This window comes from Anser anser (genome assembly GCF_964211835.1).
Source record: "Anser anser genome assembly, chromosome: 1".
Classification (NCBI taxonomy): Eukaryota; Metazoa; Chordata; class Aves; order Anseriformes; family Anatidae; genus Anser; species Anser anser.
In genome coordinates this window covers 32,062,101-32,084,802 of record NC_139720.1, presented here as the reverse complement: position 1 = coordinate 32,084,802, position 22,702 = coordinate 32,062,101, and the positions used below count along the sequence as shown (strand labels likewise).

The following is a 22,702-nucleotide window of genomic DNA, read 5'->3' as shown; positions in this document are numbered from 1 at the left end:
AGCTGCTCAGCCACTGCAATAAAGTGATACAAACTAAGAAAAATGAAAACAATGACAATTCAGCATCTGTAAGAAGTAGCAAGTCTCTAGCCCTCTAAATGAAATTTATTTTGAGATAAAGTAATGAATGAAAAACACCTCAGGTGTTAATATTTTGTGCCTGTATCTTTTGAATTAGATACTGACTTTATCTATGTCTTGGGCTGGAAAGGATGTTCTTGTATAATTTAAAAGGTGGAAAACAATTCCCATGCAAAATCCAACAGCAAGGAAAACAGCTCCAAATGTCAGTACATAAAACAATAATACATCTTTAGCTTTGCATTAATACAAAATTAGGCCACATATCTTGAATACTAGGAAGAGAAATCACATTTCTGTATTTCTCCTGTGACTTAATGAACCCCGTGAAGGCACACTATGAAGATGGAGAGTTGGAAGGGTACTGCAGTGTTCTGCTTCCTTCTTATGGTTTGGCTCTCAGTTTTACGGTGAGGTCTGCCTGCTTTTTTTTTTTTTTAATTATTATTAATATTTTCCTAGTTTCCTAGTTAAGTCTTTGCTACAACCACTTAGGGTTTAGCTGTTAAAGTAAAACCCAGCTGTTAGTCTCCTCTGGACTATGTATCTTAGGCTGCTCTTCCATTTGATCTCCTCTCTGGATTTAGCTGCCTCTTTCCTTGCCTCTGATGATCATCTTGGGGTGTTGCTGACAGAGCCACTTCCAGGGCAGGCAGTTCCTCCTGGGACTTCCAGAAGTGTCCACCTGTACTCAGTGCTCTCTGCCAGCCCTTCCCCACCAGTACACACATGGTTGGTGCTCCTCAGTTGTTTCAGCCTCTCCTCGTGCATTGCTGCTACTGCAGGCTGCCAGTTCTTCACAGTAAAGGCTTCTGTGCCTTAACTCAGAGTGAGTACAACTGTCGTGTAAATAGTATCTTGAGATGGCAGCACCCACACAGTCCACAAGAAATGGTAAAGATTCAGAGGCCGCTCCATCCAAAGTAGGCTGGTGTTAGCAGCAGCCTCTGAAGGCTTCTCTCTGAACCAGACTGGGACTGCCTTTTGATTTTGGGGTTTATCCAGGCACTTTTGTAAAGTGGATTGAACAGTGAGTTGTAGATCTCTTTGGCCTTCTATTAGAGCTACCTGTCTTGGTAATGATTGATATGAAATAAGTTATGCAAAGAACTCTAATTTCTTGTCAGAGGCTTGTAGAAGGACAGACAGTGACAAAGTACAGCTTTTTCCTCTGAGAGTAGGAGTCAGAAATGCCTTGTATTTCTTCTGGCTGGTCAATGCAATAAACTATCCTTAGCCATCAAGGCCTTGATTTAGTGCTCAGTGAGAACAATAAAAACATTTCTACTGCTCTTAAGAGAAGGGAGAGTTTGAATCAGCCTTTCCCCGAGGATTGCTGAAACCAAGCTAAATGAGCTGCAGGACTGAAGTGAGCAGAGTATCGCCTGCCTTCTCCACAGAGATGTGAAAGAAGCAGAGCAGTGTTGTTGTGGAACTCATATATGGGCTCGTATCTTGGTTTGTATGTCAAACCTCTCATGTTCACTGGTTCTGCATCACGAGTGATGGTGGGGTGGAGATGGGCAGCGCGTCTGGCTGCCTGGTGCTGGCTGCAAGGCTGCGTGGTCTGCACAGCTTTGGGAGGCGGGGGGCTGGAAATCCCCCCTGCTGCGAAATTAAGTACAAGGCAGAATGTATGCAATGGGTTTTTCAGCTTTTCATGGGCAATTTCTTTTTCTTAATAGCAACAGCAATAGTTAATAGTTAAGCAAACTGTCTCCATGTAGTCTGTCTTTTAAGGGGGTTTCTGAATCTGCCCTTGGACTTGCATTTTCTGTTCTGCCAGAAGATGAGGTCAGGCAAGTGCAGAGCCGGACGAGGTCAGCAGTGATGGCCATCAGTCCAGATGTGCTGGATATCGGCTTCATGTGCAGGGTGGGTGGACAAATGACATTTCATGGTCAGGTCTGCAGTTGTGGTTCTGCTGCTTTCCTCCCTCAGACTGATGGGTTACTGGCTGCTCAGAGCTAATGCTCTAGATGCATGTTTGAATAGTCTCTTCATTTATGATTTATATCAGGGTTCATCTGCTGATAAAGGACATGTAGCTTTTGGTCTTAGTTCTTCTTAAGCTCTCTAAACATGTAACACTCTTCTGCCTCATTTTTTGAAGGCGTGACTGCCTGGACCAGCCACAAGCTCTGAGTGCCACTAGTGCAGTGTTGCTCTTTTAGCCTGAAGGTCCTGAGCTGCTGCTAGCAAGTGTCATCTGACGGGAGGGAAAAGCACACCTCAAAGCATATCTCTTAGAGGAGTCTTGTTAAAATACAAAGGTGAAACTTCTTTATTTTATTCTATTTAATTTTATTTTTTTTTTATATTTTTTTTTTAATTTTTTTAAATTTTTTTTCTTCTTCCAAACATCAGGGAATCCTGTTTTGGTAGCTTAGATATTTCAGGTAGTAGGTTAGTCACCCAGTTCCCAAGGTAGTTTACTGAGAGAATGATTTAGCACAGGAATTTTTCCCAGTGGATGTTTCCCCTTGTTTCTTTCAGATATTTCCTCTAATCAAAGGGTTTCAGTACTGCAGGTGGGCACAGGTACCACCCGCGGCGCACACACTGGGTGGGATGCCACTGCGTGCAGAGCAGAAGCTGCCCATGCCACTGCAGGTGCACATCGCCAGTGCCACTGCCACAGGGATCCAGAAAGATCCCTGTGAACCCCAGGCTGTGCCATGTCAGATCCAGGTGTATGAACACATCTTGCATACCCAAGTGTGCTCAGCCCTTCATGCCGTACTTGAAGCTGACCTGCAAGCTCTCTGGCACTTGCATTAGTTGTGTTGCCTGTGTGACCTTTTAAACAAAGACTGGAACAAAAAAGAAGTGTAGATATTTAATCTTTTTTCAGCACCACCTGTCAGTAGGTTTTCTTCTTCACTTCTGGCTGAGGTATTTCCATAGAAAACTTTCATGTTACTTGTAATCCTTCTTGTCTGTGACTTTATCATTTTCTGATTTAGTTGTTCCATTTTTGTTGTTTTCTTTTACATTCTTTTATTGGTAATAATTTAACCTGGTTTCCTCTGTCTGTACACTTACTCATGTTTGAGATCCCTGAAGAAGACATGAATTGACCAAACTGACCCTTATGACTATGCTTTGTGCCTTTACTTTACATTAGGATAATTTGTGCTTGCGTGTAATATCCTGACCTTCTTTTGCAATTTATTTCCTAAGAAACCTCCCTGATCAGTTACTGAGGTTTTTTTTTTTTTTTTTGGTTCTTTCTCAGAGTTCATTGTTTTTACTTCATTCTGGGCTGCCTGACATAGAACAGTGGAGAAAAATATCCTTTCCCCCTGGAGAGAGTGTCCAGGGCAGAAAGAAGAATGTGTGGGGACACTGGGCTATGTGGTTGTCTTGCTTCCAGCTTCTGCTTGCATTTCTTATTTAATTCATTACCATCCGTCTGCCTGAGAGGCATGCCAGATTGTCCTCTTGCCTTCATTCTTGCCCGTCCTGTGATGCTATAATGAACAGTTACTCCCTCTTTATTTGTACCACTCTGCCAGGTTGGTATTTTTATGCAGATCTTTGCAACAGCGCCAGTAATTCCAATCCTGTTCCCTAAGCAAGCCTTCATTCATAGAAGCCTCATTTTTATAGCAGTCTTCTCACACAACAAAGAAGCCAAAGCCTTCTCAGTAACACTGTGGACATGTGCTAATCTTCAAGAGGCTCTTCATCCCATTATAACTTTTTCTTGCAAACGAAAATTTTCGTAGCAGGCTGCACCACCTGCTAGGCTCGTGACTCACATCCACTACCTGTTGGTCTCGGAGCTGTTGTTGATGGCATCATTAGTGCTCATCTGGATAGCCCAGTATTTAGTGGATGAGCTCCTTTTCTGAGTGACAGATAAAGGAAGATGGTGCATGTCTTGGGATGTCAGGTTTAGGGACTGTCCCTCATCCTCTTCAGGACTGAGAAAGGGCCACCCCACTCCTTGTTAGATCTGAGTTGGTGGCTTCGAACTGCACAGTCCTTAGAAGAAGCAGCTTTTCCATACCTACTGGGGTGATGGTCTTGATTTTGATTTGGACAGCTGGTAATCTGAAAAGTTTTTTTTTTTTTTTTTTTTTTCTACTTTGGACAGAAACTCTCCGTCACCCATGTACTCAGCAGTGGCTCACGAGGCCGTGTCAGATGGCAGGTTACCCCCAGGCTTGCTGGGCCTCTGTGGAGTCACCAGCACCCCTTGTCCTGACTCTCTCAGTCTCTGCAGAATGCAAGGGGTATGCCCAAGCCTGATTTGCTTTTGAGACTCCAATGAAAACTTAAACTATCCCAAATAAAAGCCTCCCAAAATGCTCATCTTTGAATGACTACCAGTCCCTCATAAGTGATGAGGAATTACACAAAGATGTTGACAGTGGCCTTTCTGCCACTAAATCTTTCTTCTTTGGAGAAAGATCTGCAGGCTCTGTGAGCAGAAATAAGGGCAACATCACCTCTGGGGTTTGATTTTGCCTGTAAAGTTGAGGCAGTCAGATTCTGTAGTGCTAAAAACCACAGCCATGCCTACCTCTCCAAAGAAACAATATTCCTCACTTTATTTCCTTTCTGTAGCTTTTGATGGCTAACTGAATCCTGTCTCTTCGTGTCTCTTTCTAATTATAGTCTGCGTCTATCTCAAGCTTGCAGTCACACAATGCTGTATGACAACAGCCCTTTGTACGTCCTAGCTGTTTGGAAAGCTTAAAGCAGGGTTTGGTTTGCAGTTTTTGTTCCTGCTGTGTGTTCTGAAACATTTGCATGGCTGTACAGCAGATGGTGCTCTGCTTCCCTTTCTTCTTGCACAGACTACCGTCATTGGCTAAACTTTTCAAAAGAAGGTTGAGGATTATTAGTATTTTTTTCTGCATTGGCTGAGCAATTGGAGTTACATATTTTCAGAGATGGTTTACTTAGCCATGTACTGATTTTTTTTAAAGGTGCATGAAAGCATAAAGTCTGTGGGTTAATTTACAATACTAATCCATTTTCCCTGCACATTTAGAGAAAAACACTGACTTATTTATTAAGGGATACATTTCACATATGCAAAAACAGTACCCGTTTCAAATGAATGATCCTTTACTAAAATGAATGAATTGAAAAGAAAATACTGGTTGAATTTAAGTTATTAATTCAGTGAAACCAGCAGAACCTCTAAAGCAAGGATTTTCACAGCTTAATTAACCAAAATGTTTATCCAGCTACCTGAAGTTGGATACAATAAAGAAGTGTTCACTGGTTTTACGCTGAATAGTTGAATTCCTGCTTTAGCTCTTTCAGCAGACAGAACGTTATTTTCTGATGCTTAGTGCAGTTAGCCCAGACATTCTGCGGGCTGTTTCACAAGTAAGCTCTTAGACAACTAGAAGTGGTGTTGAAAAAGTCAAATCCATTTCAAGGATTTGGTGAGAAACACTGCCGTAAGCTTTGAAATATTGCAGACTGCAGTAATACCATAGTAATCTTCAACAGTATTAACAGCTTAAACAGGCAAGCCTATATAAATTGGCTTAAAACCAATCAGGGAGTACAACTTCACTAATTCAAACTAATAACTCTGTGGGCTGTATTGTGGATTATCGGATGTTGCAAATTAGGAAGTAAAAGCATGATGCAAAGCTCATGGAAATCAAAGTAAAAACTTCCATTGAAATTACTTTGTTTGCATTATCCCCTTACATGAATTTCCATAACAAAGATATCAAGGAAATTGAAGCACAATAGGTAACATTTATTTTGACAATTTTACTTCACTTGCTGTCATTTATGATGCTACCTATTTCACTGTGCAGTACTGTACTTGATAAAAATGTATTGCTATTTGTGTGATAGCAGATTTAAGAATATCAAGCATTGATCTGAGCCCAGATACTGTACAGGCACACACCAAAAGGACATTCCTTGACCTCAGTGCTCGACATCTTGCCAGTGTGAGGCTGTCTTATGAGCAATCTGTTGATATTAAATTTTTCTGAGGTGATGATAGTCTATGTATGGTATTTCTGATAGGAATATCTGCATTTGTAATTCAAAAAGAAAAAAAAACACCACCACCAACAAAACTATAACAATAGTTTTCTTCATTCAGAATCATAGAGTCAGTTAACTATGAAAAGGTAAAGCAAAATTCTATTTCTCTCAGCATACCATTTTTTTTTAAATATATCCAAAGCAAATATGTCCCACACTATATTTTCTATTTAAAAATATATGTATGCTTTTATTTTTCTTTTGAGGTGGGAGGTAATGGCAGTATAAATATCATCAGTAAGAGAGTGAAAAAATCTATTTTTATCTTTTCAAATAATGAAATAAATATGATTTTCTGTCTTGGAAATTTTTTTCCCAAGCTATCATCTAAGGCATGTATCTTCTGATTGCTGAAAGTAAAATATTAAATATACATATATTGAACCATGTGCTTTACCTCTGTATTAGAACTAGAAGGAGCAAACCATAAGGAACAAGAAAAAAGTGGGTGATAAATTTCTTCCCCATACTCACATGTTTTCATGTGTAGATTTATAATAATGAAGTATTACCTCTGTGTATAATTTCCATAGAGCTGGGAATCGGGACAGTTACCTTGGACAACTCTGGTTAAGGTAGGATCAATCTGGATTGTTAGCAGAGGGAATATGGGAAAAGAATGAGGGAGATGGCAGAAGTGAATCGTGCATTGTGTTCACCGGAAAGGGTTTGAATCTGGGACTGAAGGAGCTCCGGATCTCACCCCTGCCTGGCCTTCAGGCCAGTACAATGTTACTGTATATATATTGCATATATGAGCTGTACTGCTGCCTTCACAGAATGAAAATGGTAAGTGAGTGGCTTGCTTCTCTTCCCCCAGAAAGAAATGCTTGTAGATGTAGAGAACAGCAATCCAACTCCCTTTGAGGCCCCACTGAATTCAATGTGGATAGGTTTTAATCCAGTGCAAAATGTTGATAACTCTATTCCTCCCTTCTTGGTTGATTTGATGAAAATTAGCTTTCAACATTCACATCTTATCAAATCATGAGATAGAATTATGTGCAAGCATGAAAAAGATGACACCTTATTCTATAAATACACACTTGGTAGTAACTTTCAGATTATGTTAGCCAAGTTCACACAGTATTAGTCAAATCCCTGTCATTAAGAAATGGTATTTCATAAGAAAGCTGATAATAGGATACAAAGATCCTAATATGATTAGATGATGACTTGTTAATGGGAATTCTTTTTTGTCATAACCAGTGATTTTCAGTTTACTCTAATAAAGATGATCTCTCTGATGGGGGATGATAATATAATGAAAACCTAGGAATGGTGTAAAAAAATAAAATGAAGATTCAACAGTACAGTCAATAATTTTGTAGATCCAGGTTAATTAAATTTTAAGGACATAGTTTGGGAAAGAAAGGGGGGCAGAGAGAGAGAGAGAGAGAGAGAGAGAGAGAGAGAGGACGACTGTAAGGCAGAGCCAATGGATCTGCCGTGACAACAAAAACACTGTGTGCTGCCTACTTGTCAAAGCCCTGCTTGGCTCCTATGGGTTTGGGATGATTTTCTTCCAAAGCACTGCTAAAATCAAATCAGGGCTTTATACTGGAAGCTTTGCGCCCTCCAGAGCAGAGCAGTGGATGGCAGACCTAGTCCATTTATATGAGCTGACCAACATAACTGCATAACTTTCCCATCAACATTTTCACCTTAGCTTAATAAGACTAGCTCAAAATTCCTCTGGCTTGTTTGGCTTTCTTTCAAGTATGCTAAACCAAAAAAAGGCCAGATTTTATTAGTTACCATTTTTTGTGCATATTTCTGAAGAGGGAACGTAATGTAATGTTTGTGAGAGTGAAAGAAATGTACATTTAAATTGCCTTAGCAACGCTTGTTGTTTTCTCTTATCTCCCATCCCAGCACTTATTAGGACTCAGACCATGGATTAAGAAAGGACTTTTTCCTTATGGATTGCACACACAAATTATGTTGGTACATCAGTCTTCACCAATGGAAGTTAGCTGCACTTAGGATACTTCTTTCATGAACTGTCTTTAATGTAGGAGGAGTGTCGTCTAAACGATTTGGGCTCCTGAGTGAAGACTTAGACAATTTTTAAAAGAAAAAACACTGTAGTCTCTGAATGTCAAAGCTGTGATTAAAGAGCAAAAAGCTGACATGGATACCATTGTAATAGGGTATGTCTCAGTAGGAACCCACTGCCTCCATCAGCTTTTTACGATTTTTGTATTGCTAATATGATACGAAATGCACCACTAGGAATACTGTCAAATATCAGACTATTATTTCATAAATTATTACTGTATTACCCTCTAAATGTCCCAATGAGCATAACAGCACAAAAATATGATGTAAAAACAATAAAACTGTGCAAACAGCAATTACCGAACAGTTAGATGCATACAACTTTTTTTATTCCTTTTTCCTTATTTCTGTCTTGAATAAATAAACAGTTTGCAACTGATAGGGTCATTCAACCACCTCTGAGATGTCATTACTTCTGAATTGGAACAGGGTAGCTAATTAGTGGTAGGAATGTGATGTGACAGGTTTTAAGAGTGGGTAAACTGGAGAATGACTTTTGATATTCAAATTTGCTCTCATCTTGTCTCCATATTCTGCTGCTGGCACTAACAAAAGATGAGAAATACATCTCATCAAGCCTGTGGAAGGTCTGAGAACTCACACATCTCCTTCTCAGCACTCCATCTATGAGCCAGTTGGAGTGAAGAAAACTTTGCCCAAGAAAGATGACAAAAATATAAGGAGGATGGGGAGGATGCTTTCATATTCTTTCATGTTTTTGGGAAGTCATAGAGCACAGCACTGTAGAAGCCATCACCTCTGAAGGAGGAAGAAGTTTCATCAGTCAGTGCTTGTGTCCCTAGCCTGCTGATCCTGTGGCCTCATAAAACCTGCCTATCTATTTCATGGGAAACACTGCAAGTTTGATCAAATTCCCATTATGAGCTAATACATCAAAAAGTGTTTTCAGATTTCAAGAATGTGAAATGAAGATGAAATCAAAATTCTGGAAAATATATTCTGAGATTGTCCCCCCCCCCCGCTCATTTTCCTTCATATTGTGCTAATAATTCACTCTGAATATGTGGAAATAAAAAGGTTTGTTTTTTTTTCTTTTTAAAGAAAAATTAAATATTCCTCTTCAAAAAAAAATATTTGAAATGTTTTTTTTGTTCCTTATCTGAAAATAATTTTCAATGAAAATTAGGCTGATATTTTGTTAAAAAAAAAAAAAAAAAAGAAACAATTTAACCATTGGCAAAACAGCATTTTCCAACAGAGAAAAGCTTTATCATAAGATTTATGACTGTATCATTCATTCAGAATAATTTAAATAAAAATAGGAAGGTTACAGCTTATATGATTCATCTGAAGGTGAGAAGTTCTATTTTAAAACTGTGTCAAAGTTCATTTGGGAGATACTGACTCATCTTTAGAGATAGCCCAGAATATAAATAATGTCCTGGCAAACAGTATTAATAATGTGTTCCACAGAGATATCATTAATAATTACAGTTTATATGTCTATGACTCCAAGAAAAGGTTCTTACGGTGCAATAAACCAGAGAAGGAAGCTCAACTAGTTTATGACTTCATTAAAACTGTGAACTATAATTGTAACCTTGCAATCAGCAAATGCAAATGCTCTATTTACAATACTGCTACCTTTATTTTACAGGCAACTTTCTCTTCAGAGGAGGAGAGCTTATCCTATTTTTCTTGACTTTCAGTTGATTCTTTGGAAATAAACTAATAGCATGGAAATGGAATTGGGATTATGGAAAGTATCTGATGCCCTTTTCTCACATTTATGATGTGCTTTAAGCAACAGCCTTGGTTGTAAAATACAAAAGGGCTAAATGGATGTAGTTGTCATGAGAGTATGTGTGTCCAGATTGCCAGCCAGAAAACTGTCACTGATAGTTGGGGTATAATTGACCACTGTGTATGATAAACACATTATCGATTGATTAATGTGACCTTGTTGTATTTGAAATGTCAAAGAGGAAAATTGAGTTGTCATTCTATATCATGTTCTTTTCAAGTAACAGATAAATATTATAATTAATGACTTTCCACTAAGGTTATCTAAAAAATTTAGAGAATATTAAATATCACATTATTCACAGTCATCATATGTGAATATATTATTGATGATTATCGATAAATCTTTGTTTATATGAAACAGGCCCCAAAATAAGTTTGCATACTTAAATAATTTCTCTTTCACGATATATGTATTCTAATGACTTTTTTTTTTTTTGAAGTTTAACTTAGTGAATTGACTGAATTCACCAAATTCCTTCTACAATTTAGTAAGGTTTCATTTGTCTTTAGTCCATGGCAAGCTGTAATATTGATTTAGAGGGCTTAGGTTTGTTTCTGTTGAAGTCAATTGTAAAATTCCTGTTGACTAGAAAAAGATCAAGAAATGACCCATACAATTTCTTGCTGCTGTTTTTCAGTGTTTATGCAAAAGAATCTTGAATTTTCTCAGGTAGTAGAAAAAAAAATGTGCTTTAACAAATGAATTTCCAAAATTTTTTTTTGAGCTTTGAAGTAAAATTCAAAGAATCCTCCAAGGTTAAAACAAAACCAAAAAGCATCTGCTGCAAGACACTGAATAGTTATAGTGTTTTATACTGTTTGTATGAAGTATACCTGTGAAGGGGCCTGCCTAACAGTAGAAGAGTTTTCTGCCAGAAGATACACCACCATCTCAGTCTCTAGCATTTTGCAGGGAAAAGAAACATTGTGGCAAAAATATCAATAATAAAATGCTTAACCAAATTGTTTCAACCTTCATATTTAAATTTGGCAAAGATTGATTTTATGTCATTATCCTTCCTGAAGCACCATAGAAGAATGTTGCAAAGGCCCTGAAGACCCTTTGAGGGGGGTGAAAAAAGGCTGGTGATCAAACCTACCTTCCCTCTCATGTGCTGAGTTAGAATGGAAGGCAAAAACTGTGTGTAATTCATATACATTTTGCATGCAAAAAGGTCCCAGTAACAGAGTTCTTGGTCCTAAGAATGTTAAAAAAGACAAAGCATCTTCCTGAAACTCAAGAAAGCACAATTCAAATGATGAATTCAGAAGCTCTCACAGTTTTGCCTTTAGTGTTGGTGACCCTACTACTTCAGCGCAGCAGTATCTGTAATCCTCACAAAGGCCAGATCTGTTCCTCTTAACCCTGAACCATCTCATCATCACCCCTGAATCATCTGCAGCTGTCGGGGAACTGCCACTGGATATTCTGTGAAACTCCTGACTGCATTTTTACCTCTCTATTTTTTCCCCAATAGTGGGATGTTTGCACACAAGCACAAATGTGCGGGGGTGGTTGATGAAGGGAGCGTAGGATCCGTCGGATGGGAGGGGACATCAGGAGGACACCTCACGTAGTCTCCTCCTGCTTGCGCTAGTTAAATGAGTGGTGGGAACAAACAGGTGCTGACCCTGCCTCTGAACACAGCCATCAGGAACCCACTTACCAGAAAGCTTCTTGATCTTCCTGAGGGCTGGAAAACAAAACCATATCTTTATAAATAAGGGGCAACCAGTTGTCCGACACAGTTGAGCACTCTGGGTAATGTTTTGAGCAAATGTTTAATTACAAAAGGATGGTGTCTAAATTGTCATAATTAATCTGAACCTGTGCTAGAGTTCACAGCAGCCAAGACTTTTTACACTGGCGAATCACTCTCATTGAAATACTCTGTGCTTAAATAGCAGGAAAAGCTGCTATTAGAAATCTCTGTAATAGCTTTTATGAAAGCTCTGGCTAATTTAGAGCCCAATTAAACCCAGAAATCCAATTATTTCTGAATAACATAATTGCAAGAAAGTAACTAGCATTGTAAGTATGCACTAGCTATTATGGAAGATGCTTTAATAAAAGAAAATCAGTTCTGAGCCACTGAAAAGATGTGTTCGTTATCATAAGGATTGTCTGTAAATTTCACAATTCTTCTATATTCACTGCTCTGCATCAAGGGGAAGTAAACCCTCTTCTTGGTGCCCTGTAACTAGTACTATGTGCATTTCTACAGGGTCCTTCTGGAGAGCAGATGAAGAAGCTAGAGCAGAGCTACTTATACAGCTGCTTGGATAACATCTGTTGAATGATGTAAGTAAAATGTAAGTGTAAGTCAGTCAGTAAAATCAGAGTCCATCCAATGTCCCCACCCCATCCCTGCCATAAAAAGCAAAGGAAGATTGCTGTGATTTTAGCATTAAAAAAGATACAATCTGTTAAAAAACAAAACAACAACAAAAAAAAATGAACATTTCGGATGTAAAATAACAATAAGGATGGTGCTAGAAATTGAAAGCCTTAATGTAAATAAGCAGCAGTTTGATAACACGTGCCTGAACATATTATCAAACGGAAAGGGAAACCACATTCAGCTGGTAGGTATATAGACTGATGTTCAGTAATTATTAATTAACCATGGGTGTAATTGTGAGCTTGGCCACCTACGTGCACAGAAAGGTTAGAGAAGTAAGGGAGACCAAGCTACAGACTCTTAATTTTTCTGTAAAATCAATTTCACTTGAGTGAAAGTTTGTCATGTTGAAAATTAGATTACCAATTTCATAACAGTCTATGTCCTGAAAGACAACGTGAATAAAGCACTGACCCTAGGGGAAAGTGGAAAGAGGAGAAAGAATGGCCTATTGAAAGAGTAAGGACATTTCAATTTGTTATATATGTTAACAAATTATATATTTTCTGCTCACTCAAACAAAATATTTTTGTAAGATAGTTGAGTTCCATTAAAGAAATACTAAAAATGTAAATTCCTTCAAATGGGCAGAGTTCTGGTACAACAAGGTTATCAGCCCAACATATCTTTACTGTCTTTACTGTATATAAAGCTTTGCATTTAGTATTTCCCAGTTTGGTGAAGGCCAAAGTCATCAAGGTCATTCAAGCTAGAAGACTTTTTTTTTTGGTGGCATGTTTTTTTTTTTTTTTTTTTAAAAGACATCTGAATTATGAGCACTTAAAAAACCAACTCTGTACAGAGTTAGCAGAAGGAATTTATGATTTCAATTCTGGAAACATGATCAAAGAAAAGAAAGTCTAATTCTAAAGTGAAAATTAAGAAAAGAAAGTGCTCATCTTCCAGTAGAATATAAACCCCTATTTGGCATGCTCAAAAATAGTAACTTTATTTAATATGTGTTGGGAAATAATTACCCTGAAGGGAATCAGATACACAAAATGTAAGGTGCTAGTTTTACGTTTTGATTTTAGAAGGTTAGTAGACCTTTAGGATTTACAAAAATAACTTAGTGTGTACTGTTTAGGAACTGTGCTCATGATCCCAATTTGAGACCATTTTGGTGCTAGAAAAATATTTCTTTGTTTGTAATGCTTTTAGCATGAGGAAATCTTTGAAAACTGTATCTACAATATGAAGGGTTTCTCCAAAGATGATCAAATCAATGGTCAGGAAAAGGTTACACAAATAGAATGCATTAGCATTGTCTCCTTGGTAAAACAAACTCAAGAAATTATCTCAGAGAAATTGAATGATTTTACTATTGCAAAGCATAATGCTTTGTGTGGTTAGAGGAACTCAGCCAGAATCCGGTTTCAGTGAATTATAGGTCTTTATAACCAAGTACTTTGTTGATTTTTTTTTTAATTTGGTGTTGGCATCATGTCAAATTTACATGTTTGAGGTATAATTAGGCAGTCTGATTACAAAAAATCAACTGTAATTTAAAAATATAAATTAACATAAAATGACAAGCATTAAAAGTTAATATCAACTCAATGTTCACTCTTTTGCATTCAAATGACTTTTATTAAGTTATTAAGGCCATCTAAATATCGGTATAATTCTCAGCTAATAAGCTACAAGTTTCATAATCTCCCTGTCTCCTTACCCCTCCATTAGGTCTATTGTTTCTCTTCAGTTTGTTATTCCAATAAAGCATTTTAGAATTATATTATTTCATTTTTCACCTAAAACGTGTAAATTGAGTTTAGAAAAACAATTCTCTTGCAAGCCAGACCTTGGGTGACCAAGTGCTGTGCTGATTCTAAATGCACTGGCCCATGGCCTTTCTTTGAAATACACAGAACAAAGCAATATCTGAATTTAAACAAGGAAATCAAGCCAATTCGCTTAGAATTATGATGGTTGCTTTTCTAATGCATATTCAGAGTGCTAGAAAAGAAAGTATGAAATTTAATTGTACTATAAAACTGTCAGAAGAAAATATATACTGAATATCAAGCAGCATTACAGTTCTTCAGTAGTGATAATTTCTGGAAAACTTTTTATTTAAGGAATCGCTACATTTTTAATGTTATATTTCTAGACAAAGAGCAGTTCTAAGAGTGTTATCACTGAAAAAAGTGACAAAACCAAATATAATGCATTTTGTTCATTCTATAGAGCAAGACACAGAATGTTCCCACAAATACTCAGTGTTACCAGTCTGTTTAGAACAAAAGTCAAAACATCCAAAGGCATAAAGCATCTCATGTAGTATTTTCTGTTTTTACAGAAATAAAAACCTGTAGCAGTCTGCAAACAACAAAACCACAGAAGAATCAACTGATATTTGCAAGGGCTCTTTGGAGAATTTGTATTATTTATGTTCCAGAGACCATAATCATAAAATTTAAACTATACCCCATTACATGTGGAAATGCACCTTAGCATAACTTCTATTACACTGACACTGATTTGTTTTGTGTGCACACATGAACTCAGCCATTGAAACTACCTTTTATCTTCAAGTCTCTTTAAGAAAGTAAAATTAATGGCTGATATATACAAAATATAATTCTTGTATATATGCCAAGACATGTGTGCACATACATTTCCACCAAGACATCTCTGAAAAATGAGTTTGCATTTTTAGTAAAATGTTTTTACATCGGTGAGAGGAAATCCTGCATGGATCTGACTGAAATTTTCTGCAGACCAAGGAAACAATCCTGAGCTGACTTGGTTGGGCTTTGAATGGTGTCCTGACTGCTACTACTGATTTCACAAAGCTGAAGGCATAAATGAACCCATTAGGGAATCAGGAAGTTAAATTTACTGATCATGCTTCTAGTCACATACATTTAAGTGCATAGCTAGTTACTGTAATCAACTATGATAACAACTAATGATACAAAACCATTAAAAGGAAATAATATTAATGATATTTTATCATGTCACTGCACCTGTACTAAGTCTAAAGGAAAGAAGATACTGTACTCCTCACCATTACCCATGGCATTTTTTTTTCAAAAAAGAGACCCTATTGTGGAGTCAGTATTTCTAGCATACTTGCTTATTAATTTTTTCTTAAGAGACAGGTACTATTTGTGTGCCATTTTTGTGGATGGCAATATGAAAAGAGGTTCTTTGTTACTGGTGCCTTAATTTCAACAGCACAGGATTCAGTTTGAAAATCTGTTCGTATTCATTTTGGTTGTCATTATGCAAAGCTTTCCTTCTCTTCCCTGTACACAGGTGCGGCTATGGAGGAGTTTTGTTTGTTATATTAATATCTCTGTTCAGCGCTGATTGAAAGCAGGAGGTGCAGAGGTGTGTGGAAGCAGCCTACCTGTTACGGTCACAAGGAAGAAAACCTCCAAGTGGAAGTCCTTGATCCAGATGGTGCTGGTATGGTGCAGTTTTCCTCCTTCCTTATGAGAAATTCAGTGCCTGAATTTGGAGGAAGAGGCTTATGAGGAACTCTGGGATCTGTCTCCAGCTGCCTTCTTCCTAGCTGAGAAGTCTTTCCCATCACTTGCTGGTTACGTTGTGGATGATCCCTGTCAGCTGTGGGAGGTTTAGTGAATATACCTAAAGAAGCAAAAACTGCTGACAAAACCAGAATAATCTGATGAGTGATGATGATTTGGAATGCTGGCAGAGATTGGTATTTTCATAATAAGGGATTTACTAGTCTACATAAGTTTCTCCTTGACAAGATTTGTATTATTTGCACTGGCTTGCAAGCCATTCCTAAGCAAGTGCCTTGGGTGTTTAGGCTACAGTGGGATGTATTCAAGGGTTAAATTTTTAGCACGGTGTTTTGCTTTTCAGTATGCTGAAACAGAGAGCAGTCTCCCTGTCAAATCAACGAGAAATCACGCCGAATGCTGGATACACAGGTGCCTCTACCCTCAGGCCACTGGTCCAAATCCAGCTCAGCATCCAGTCCTGCTCAGTTCCGAAGGCTGTAACTAAGTGACGGGTGTCTGGTGGCCTGGGCTTAATGAGGAAGCTGTACCAGCCCTATTTGAGTGGAAAGGTGCTGAAATGCCTCCTAACTGATACCTTTCTACTGCAGAAATACACAGTGCTTAAATGCCTCTGGAGAGTAAAACGTTGTTTTAAACCCAAAACAAGTCCTTCCATAGCATGTTTTCTTTAAGGCACAGGCTTATTTGCCAAACCTTGGTCTTACACCTTTACTGAAGGATAACAGGATTCTCTACCAGACTTTTTCCAAGAGCACTGAATATGTTTTGAACGAAAATATTTACATTTTTCCAACACATACTAAGAAAATAATATCTTACTAGCCTTATGCAATTCACCTATTATATCTTCGATATCCTTTTTTCTCATAAGTAGTCTTTAGGTTTTGGAAAGTACCTATGGTCATGTTTGTTTACTAAAGCCCGTGGATCCTCCAAGGAGGTGAGAATCTGAGAGATGCAAAAGGCGCCATGAAAAAGATGAACGGAGAGGGAAGCTTGGGCAAGACCAGTGTGAAATAATCAAGTCATGGTGATTCATGTTTTTATATTATATCATGTTTCTCTATTGTGCACAGACTTTGCAATTTTCTGTATTATTATTGTTATTATTATTATTTCAACCAAAACACCATAGACCATTAAAAAAACCTGTCGCTCATCTGAGAGGTGGAGGTTTAAGCATGGAGATAAGGAAGAGATATATGGATAAAAGGCAGAAAGTACATTATGTAAGGTAGAAGCATATGGAGCATTCGTGCTGACAGGGCAGTCTGAGAACTTGCTTAACAGCTCCCCAAAGAAATCCATTCTTGCAGACTATTTCCAGACACTCCTCCACTCCCTACCTCTGCAAGAGAGGACACACTCAAATACTGTTTTATCTTCTGATGGCTGGAGCTGGGTGCACTGTTTTGCAGGTAATCTACCTCACGAGTTTCACCAGACTAAGTACTGAGTGGTACACTCTAGAACCAACACACTTGTTAGCTGGGAAAGGACTCCCCTTAGCTTCTTTAAGAGCAAAACACAGATCATTTGCAGTACAATAGAGATATGGAAACTGCCTTATTTATTAAAAGTGTGGTAGCGTGCTTGATTACATTTACATTCATAGTTAATTCCCGACACTGCTGAACATATGAAAAGATAATTATGACAATGGTGCCAGTTATTTTTAAATGGCTATATGAATATACATTTTTTAAATGACAACGTTAAGTGCATATCTTTATCAAATGAAAAATGTATGTCTGTTATTCATTCATTAGCAAAAATTTGCATCCACAGTAAAATGACTGTGGCTTTGACTGAAGGAAGATTTGTCACACCTCTAAAGCAGAAGTGCAGGATGAAGCGGAGATATTCTCTGAGTTTTTGTTGGCAGTGTGCTAAAACTGTGAGTAACACAGCGGGGAGTGCTGAGGACTCTGAAGATTCCCAGTGCCCACAACCCAGATGTTATTCATGGCTCTGCTACTCCCGTTAGCAGAAGGTAAACGTGTTTGTGTAAGGAAAGGGCAAACGGATCACTCCATGTGTATTGAATCTTTTAAAAATCCATAAATGAAAATATACATTGAGTTACATTTCAAAGCATGGCTCTTTTCAAAGCAAAAGTATGTTCTGAGACCCTCTAGTTAAGCTTCTAATCTCTTAATCTGTTGTGAAAAATATTGCTGAGCTTCCTTTCAATGCAATGCAAGAGTTAGAAGGTTGAGCAATACGATTTCTGACCTGTTTGTCACACGAGGCCACTTATTGAGAGGGAAAAGGCTTGTGTTTACTTAGCTTAAGAGAAGTTCAGTGTCCGGCATGAAGTACTGAAGAAATCTGAGTACGCAAATGTGTCTAAAGTGTAAAAGAAATGCTTGTGACTCTCAGGCTGGCAGGCAAATTATCAGAAGAGAAAGCACCAACTATATGTATAGGATGGGGGAACGTCATGCTGGAATGCATGATGGAAAGGGTCTCCAGCAGTGTGGTTTCTATTTGCAATGCTAGTTTCCTATTCTGGAACCTCCGAGCAGCAGCAACTTTAAAAACACTCTTCAAAAATCTCTTTCATCATTTACACTGAACTGACTCGGGGTGGAGACAGTTATAAAACAAACGTCCTAACACACTGACTGCCAGTGTGCTGGCACCATAGCCTGAGAGCATGCACGCCCTTCAAGCCTTCAGGAATTTGTTGGTTTTGTGTGATTCCATGAAAAACCTTAATGTTGATTTTTTTTCTTTTGGCTAGTTCCAAATAATTTATTATTGTTATTATTATTTTTTTTTCCCCAGACAGTCCTATGAAGTACTTAATGCTGGACTAAGACCTTAACATTGAACATATTGGTTTAATTAGTGAACTTCTGGGGTGAACTTCTACGTGCTGTCACTAAGCTGTCTTTGTGGCATTTCATTGATGCAGGACCACATTGATTCCTAGATAGTTATGGGCAAATCCCTTTGAAGTCAGAGAGCAGTCACAGACACACTGAAGGCAAAAATGATGTCCCTTAAAATGGCAGTTTGTAAAACACTTCTGAAGCCATTTTTTTGTGTTTTGCTGAAAGCTGGACCTTCTTCAGGTTGGGTGACAGTGCAGAGAGAACACATTTTTTTTTTCCAAAAAAATCTTCAGAATTTGTTTCTATATAGTATAATAACAAAATAATAACCTTCCAACTCATTCCAACTTACAAGTCATTGGCAGTTTTGCTAGCGACATTCAATGGCAATTGGGTCAGCCTCACAGTTAGAGGAACTGTTACAATAACAGCTAAGGGAAATGACAGGAATGAACCATCCTGGTCCCTAAAGACTTTAAATCCCCCAAACATTTGCTTTATCCTTGTTCTCTTTTGGGGGCTGAGTGGAATTCGTCCTTGTTCCTGGACTTGCAGTAGAGCTCAGCTGCCTGGGTGATTGCACAGGGGATTTGGAGATCAATCAGGACCCAAACCCAAGCCTCAGCTCCTCAGTTCCTCTCCACAATAAGTGATTCTTTTATATAAAAAGGCAGGAAGCTATTCCATTGAAATCAATGACAAAACTCCTGCTGCTCCAAGAGAGGTTGAATTTCATTCTAAAAGGAGTGGGTATATTTAATGTTGCTGAAATGAAAAGTTTCAGTGGGACTAGTAAACCACATTTTGACTGCTCCTGGACAGCACCTCAAATAAAAACTAATTTCATGATTCTAATCACAAACAAACTAATTCTAATCACAAACAAACAAACAAATAAATAAAAATGAGATGGGCTTAAAAATTCTGAGAGATATAAAAAAAGAAAAACCTATTTTAAAATCAGCAAGTACAAGTTTGGGCTGGAGGTTGCCTATTCAAACCCACCTGAAAGTCCCAAAATAAGGTTATTGACACAAGCTATGTTGCCCCAGTCAATGCACTGTGTGTACATGCATTGGTACATGTTGGGGGTTGACCCTACAGCCAAGAACCCACACAACTGCTCACTCACTCCACTCTCCCAAATTGTGTCTCTTCCAAAATTCTTGCCCACCTTCCACTTACTGGCTCTGGGAGGGTGGGAGCAGAGTGGGAAAGAGAGACAGCCTTGACACAATCTGAGCACTGCTCGGCAATAGCCAAACGAGTGGTGTGTTATCAACACTGCTTTAAGCACAAATCCCAAACACAGCACAATACAGGATGTTACGAAGGAAGATAACTTCATCTTGGCCAGACCTACTGCAGTATGACGTGGTGTCTAATAGCGTTATGCTGGGAGTAAGCAAAAGCCTCACTGAAGCCCTCATTAATTTGACATAACTAACAAAATTGATCTTGTTCTTTATGGAATAAGGAGAGGAGACAATGTTGTTGTCTCCCAGAGCCCAGTGATACCTTCAAACCTGGTACTGATATTGAGCCAGGGGATCTCAGGTGAGGCTTCTGTGGGATTTCATGGACTAAATCTATGCACAGTGACTCTGACACTTCCAGTTCACATCACACTGAGTGTGCATAAGCCATCTGTGTGCCGCACATGTAGTTAATCAGCCAGACCCTGGGGCTGCCAGATTTCTGGCTAGTCAGACGAAGCTACTGTGTAGGTGTTCCCATAAATTGCCACATGGCTGGAAGTCCACTAAATGCAACAATCTCTTTCCTCCCACAAATTCTTCTCCGTTAAAATTTTCCAGAAAAAAAAAATATCAAAAAAACACCATTTACAGCAGGCAGACTGATCTATAGTAGCTGTGCTTTCAAGAGCATTTTCAGTTTTACAGTTTAATGGTTCAGGGACGTGGGTGTATGACAGAAGGGAAGCAACCTGTTTGCTTTATACATAGAAGCAGTGGTTACTCTAGTGCTTTTTAGTCGATGTACCCAGATTTCTCAACAGAAAAATTTATAGTGGATTTTTGTGAATGGGTGTGTGCTTATAGTGGAGGTTTGAAAGAACAAGATAATACAACATAGGAATTGTACAGATCATTCATTCCAAAGATAATACTAAGAAGATGAGACTCTCAAAACCAATGGTCATTATGTTGTGAAAAGCCTAATTTTCTCATGTGCTGCTTTGCAGACACTCTGTGCTGATCCCTGTGAGCTTAGGTAGCTAGTAAAACCTGCCCTGGAGACTTCTGCCCAGACATGCAAGTGCACAGCAGCTCTGTAGCACATTTACTTAACTTTTTGATCGATATGAAAGATCTACTTTGTTGAGTTTCAGCATGGATGAGGGTGGGGGCACACAATTGCACCATAAATTCCCACCATTCACTTGGGCAAAGAAAGCACAGGACAGCCAGTGCTGGGACTTACATTCTCTTGTGCATTGCTTTTCCAGCCTGTGTTTCTTTATGTCTAAGTTGCTTTGGGGACAGGAGGGAAGTCCTGCTGAGGAGGGCTGTAAGGACACTGTGTACTTCCAGCTCCCATGTGCTGCAGTGGTGGCTTTCTCCTCTCAGCATAAGAGGGAAGTGAGGCACAGAAAGTTTGTCAGTGGCTGTAAGGCTGTGGCAGTGATGCTATGCCCAAAGGTTGTAAGGCTGCAGCAGGGCAGTATAGCCGGCGTAAGAAATGCCTTGCACAGGAAAAAAGACAAGATAGAGCCAGCAGGTAAAACACTACATGACCCTGGTATAAAATATCAGGTAATATTTCTAGGACACATTGCAGAGTATAAAGAAGGCTGGAACAGATATTTAATCCTGTGTGTACTCACAGAAATAGGACAATTTTTATTTTTATTATTTTTTTTTTCTGCCAAAGAAACTCAGATCACACAAATATATGTTTCCCTCTAACTTCTTCTGTTTCTAACAGAAATAATCCATCAAGCCCTTGAAAACCGGCTACCTGCTTGGAGTAACAATGACACAGTCAGAAGCAGTTTTTTTTTTTTTCCAGAGAATCTGGAGTTTGTGCAGTGCAGAGAATAGTGAATCAAGGCAAGAAGGAATCTAGAGCTTCTCTAAAAGGGCTGTACTGTAGTTCATTTATTAGTCTAGGCATGCGAAACATCTTTTGATGCAGGCTGGATCCTCACCATCAGCTTCAACACCTTGTCTGCGCTCACCGGGGTATCAGTTTGTAAAACCCCTTGGCTCTCAGAAGATAGATTTTTTTTTTTTTTTTTTTAATCAATGTGCAAGTCTTGCAAGTAAAGCTTGGGGCATGAGGCACAGACAGGAGAGAGGAGAAACTGAGGTTGCACAAAAATACCATAAATCTTGTATTTCCTAATTTTTACAAATGTTTTATTATAATTTCAGTAATGCTTCAACACCATCAAGGAGGGGGAAAAAGGCAGAAAAGATAGGCTAGGAGAATTCAAAGGTTTGGAAAAGTAAATTAGAAAAAATTCTTTCCCAAACAGAGTTTAACATTGTTGGGAGCGGGCTGATGGGTGGCAGGAGACAGCATTTTTACTTGTGGGTGGAAGTCAATAAACAACACTCATGCAGAAACCCGTGCTTTACTAGCTGTGCTGTGCATTCATTTGTTTGCATGTATTTTTCATACTACTCATGAAAGTCCCATCTGAAAGCACTTTTCAAAAGGATTAAAGCCCATGGCCATGGATTAGTACTGTTTCATACCCAGAGAGAGCGAGTTATTGATTCAGAAAAATACAGCTTTTGATTTCATTGAATGTGAATATGTGTCTATTAATATTTATACACTCCTCTGGAGGTGCATGGTGCTGTGCAGACTACTGAGTCAACAAGGTCCCTGTCCTAAGATGCTTACAAGACAGGTAACACAATGAATTATGACACAGGCTAAGAAGGGTCAGATAGAAGGTGAAAGAGGAAAGGAAATGACAGAAAGCAAAAGAAAGTGAATTTGTTTCTTGAAAGAGACATTGTTTACAAAGCACGGTCATCAGGTA

At 38.5% G+C, this 22,702-nt stretch overlaps 2 long non-coding RNA genes across 4 annotated transcripts; one reads left to right on the top strand and one right to left on the bottom strand.

Moving 5' to 3' along the window:
* Positions 1-1,081: 1,081 nt before the first annotated feature.
* On the bottom strand, positions 1,082-20,892 carry LOC310883667. The gene is made up of 3 exons (XR_014573640.1): positions 15,700-20,892; positions 11,610-11,636; positions 1,082-4,908 (listed from the first exon to the last, which is right to left on the bottom strand). It is a non-coding gene; the product is annotated as an uncharacterized lncRNA (long non-coding RNA).
* On the top strand, positions 10,391-15,744 carry LOC310883662. 3 transcript variants are annotated; one of them, XR_014573637.1, is made up of 3 exons: positions 10,391-11,704; positions 12,168-12,244; positions 15,606-15,744. It is a non-coding gene; the product is annotated as an uncharacterized lncRNA (long non-coding RNA). The 3 variants fall into 3 exon arrangements; XR_014573638.1 differs by lacking the exon at positions 10,391-11,704 and adding an exon at positions 11,726-11,974; XR_014573639.1 differs by lacking the exon at positions 10,391-11,704 and adding an exon at positions 11,987-12,069.
* Positions 20,893-22,702: the final 1,810 nt, after the last annotated feature.